This window comes from Micropterus salmoides, unplaced genomic scaffold (assembly GCF_014851395.1).
Source record: "Micropterus salmoides isolate LMB-PRFRI ecotype aquatic unplaced genomic scaffold, ASM1485139v1 Ms_hic_scaffold_7, whole genome shotgun sequence".
Lineage (NCBI taxonomy): Eukaryota > Metazoa > Chordata > Actinopteri > Centrarchiformes > Centrarchidae > Micropterus > Micropterus salmoides.
This window is the reverse complement of record NW_024044459.1, coordinates 30,774,849-30,778,432: the sequence shown is the minus strand read 5'-3', so window position 1 is coordinate 30,778,432 and position 3,584 is coordinate 30,774,849. Positions and strand designations below refer to the sequence as shown.

The window sequence follows — 3,584 nt, the reverse complement described above, 5'->3', positions numbered from 1 at the left end:
TTCATTTTACTAAAAGTTTGATTGGGCAGGCCTTCACAAAAGGGCCTTTACTTTTTTAATATACAGTCTATGGCCTTTCCAAATGTATAAATAAATTAATTAAGGACATTTTGCATTGATAAAAGGGCACTTCAAAGGGCAAAGCGCACCCCCCTATACACGTGTCTGCTTATGTTCTTAAGTCTCTGTCTTTACTTCATTGTTTCCGGTTCATTGATTTACCCATGTCTCAAGTATCCCTGTCTGTTTCCATTAATTATTCTAGCTTGTCTTGGATAACTTTTTGGATTTCATGTTTTTGGATTTTTGTTTTTTCTTGTTCCATGGATTTGCTTATTCTGAGGACTGCCTGCTTCATCACTTCTGGAAGTTACTCTCACTTTGTAAGTCAACAATGAAACTGAACCTGCTCAGCTTTTGATGTCTGTATTCTGGGTCTGAGGCCTCTTTACCTGTGTCTACACTTGGCAACCATCACAGCGATAGGTTTGGGTTCTAGTAGCTGGTTCCATTTTGGATTCGGTTCCTGGTTGGCAGTGCAAATACATCTACTGATGCTGCTGGACACATCTTCAGTGATGTTACTGTAATCATTGGGTGTTTCGGATCTTTCAACATCATACACCCTCATCCAGGCAACCCAGCTGCGGCTGATCAGACCCCAGCTTGTGTCCCGTTGCCGAATCTAGCTACTTTGCTCCCATGGATCTCCTCTCTTGTGCCATAGCCATCTTGAGGCTTTCTCTACCGTTTTGGTGGTATCGTGGATGGCTCTTCTCCTCCTCACTCCATCGATGCCTAACAGACTGAAGGCTCTGACCAAGGATCGGGTTGCAAAGCCCCTGCATCCGACCTCTATTGGGAGACACCTTGCTCTCCATCCAGCTTGTCGATACTCGCTGACCAGTACTTGGCGAGTTTCCTTTCAAAGGCCTCTTCCAGGCGGTCTTCCCAAGGGACTGTTAGCTCCAACAGACGAGAGAATAACATCTGGTCTTAAGGTGGTGGTCACAATGTGGTTGAGGAACTTGAGTTGCTGCTCCAGGTCCACAAACAGCTGCTAGTCCCTCACAGTGGCCAGGATGCCTGCAGATGTTTTTGCAGCTGGTCTTGGCTGCTCTCCAGCTTTGATGAAGGTGATGGCTTGTTTGGAGGGGCGGGAGCGCTTGGCCCACTCGACTCCTGCTGCAATGGCTTCAGCGATGGCCTTCAGCACCTGTTCATGTCTCCACCTGTACCTTCTCCCAGCTCAGAATGTGCTCTAGGGTTCCACACTTGGAGCACAGTGGACATGCTGGTGACTCCACTTTTCCCCATATGTGAAGGTTTGATGGGCTGGGAAGCACATTATATATCGCCTGGATGAGAAACTTGATATGCTGTGGCTCTGCCTTCCACAGCTCCGCCCATGTCACCTTCCTCTCAATCTCATTCTCCCATCATATCCAGGCACCCTGATGCCTCATTCCCACTGTTCTGCAGGTTCTCTCCTCCTCAACCACTGCTCTCACCTCCTCCTGGACTAGGCGGCACCTTTCCTTCCCTTTGGTGGTGTCAATGTGGGGAGTTGAAAAGGAACCCAGTCCAGCCCTGCCTGTTGTTACCACTCCCACCAACCTGTTGTGATGTAATCTTGCCTCTGCTTATCGAACAGACCCCTCAGCCTTGCACTTCCGACCAGTCCTCACTTCAGTCCCAGCCTTTGCCACCTTTGGATTGATTGAGTCTCTATATTGCAACACTTCCCTGGCTCTTGTTACTTTGAACTCCTCTTCCAAGGACTTGAGTGGCAGTTACAGTTTGTTGGGTGTCCATAGAGTGTGATGCTACTTAGACTTTTTGGAAGCCCCAGCCATTTTCTGAGGTGGCTGCTGACCTTCCTCTCTAAGGTTTTCACAGTAGAGATTGGCACTTCATAGATGAGGAGTGGCCACAGGATCCTGGGAACAATGCTATGGTGGTATAGCCAAGCTTTGAACTTCCCTGTCAATCTAGACCGGTCCACGGATTTTAGCCATCTGTCCAGCTCAGTGCAGGTTGATTGGATGGATGCTGCATCCCTCAGGGTGCTGTCAAACACCTTGCCTAAGCTCTTGACAGGCTTTTCATTGACAGTCGGGATTGTTGCCCCTGCGACGCTGAACCTGGACTTGTCATCCACCTTTCCTCCTCTCAGCACCATTGATCTTGACTTGGCTGGTTTAAAATGCATCCGTGCCCACTCCATTAGCTTTAGAATCCACTGGCAGCCTGTGACTGACTCTGTGGTGACTGTGAGGTCATCCATAAATGCTCTTACCGGTGGCTGGCGTTTAGCTGATTTCGTCTGGTTCAGCAGACTTTGTGAGCATATTCATGGGCAGGGAGAACAGAATTACGGGGAAGGATACAGCCCGTGATGATTCCGATCTCGATCTTGTGCCAGCCCGATGTCACTGCTCCTGAAAAGGTTTTCATCCTGAAGTTGCTGTAATAGTCAGCGATGAGGTCTCTGACTCTGCTGGGGACATGATGTTTTGTCGGAGTGAGCTGCACGAGCTACATATTGAGCCATATGCATTTGCCAGATAGAGCCACAGCACTGACAGATTGCCCTTGTTCTCTCTGGCCACTCTGATGAGCTGCGTCACCACACCTGTGTGCTCCAAGCATCCATGCATTGCTACAATTCCCCCCTTCTGAACTGATGTGTCAATAAACCTGTTCTTTGAGAGGAAGGTGCACAGCCGGCTGGAGACAGCACTGAAGAAGATCTAGATTCGACACACAACAGGGAGATGATGTGGAACTGGTCTATCTTCTTGAAGTTCTCCTCCTTTGGAATCCAGACCCCCTTAGCAACTCTCCACTGTTCAGGAATCTTGCCCCTCCTCCAGATAACAGGCAGGATCTTCCACAGGCGCAGCAGGAGTTTAGGACAGTTCTTAGACACTTTGTACGAAGTGCCGCTTGGTCCTGGAGCAGAGCTTGCTCGCGCTTTCCTGACAACTTCCCGAACCTCCTTCAGCTGCAGCTCTGCCATGTTGAACTGCACACTTGGCCCAGGAGGGTCTATCAGCATGCTGCACTCCCCCAACTCTGACATGTATAGCAATTGTAAGTTGCTTTGGATAAAAGTGTCAGATAAATGTAACTTTGTTTTACATAACAACAAACTAGACAACGCTAAGGTCAGTTACGGTGTGGCACAAGTATCTATGCTTGGTTCTTTCCTTTGCTCTATTTATATGTTGCCCCTTGGTACATTAATCAGTTGTTACAAACTCGGTTTCCACTGCTATGCAGGTGATACTCAGATATTCAGAAATCAAACAATGGATGTCATCTAACTGTTTTAAATACTGAGAAAACTGAAATGCTAGTTCTTGGTCAAAAATTGTTCATATACAAATTCAGTGATCTCATTCTGAACTTAGCTGGTTCTACAATTTCACAAACCCTAATATTAGAAATCTTTGTGTCCTATTTAATTTAGATCTCTCTTTCTATCAATGATATTACAATGACTGTCTTTCCATTTACAAATATTGCCAAGGTCTTTCCCATTCTTTCCATGGCTAATGATGAAACACTTTTTTAACAAA

General features: G+C 47.0%; 1 pseudogene; it reads right to left on the bottom strand.

The window, feature by feature from the left end:
* Positions 1 to 685: 685 nt before the first annotated feature.
* Positions 686 to 3,085, bottom strand: LOC119892324 (annotated as a pseudogene).
* Between the last annotated feature and the right edge of the window lie 499 nt (positions 3,086 to 3,584).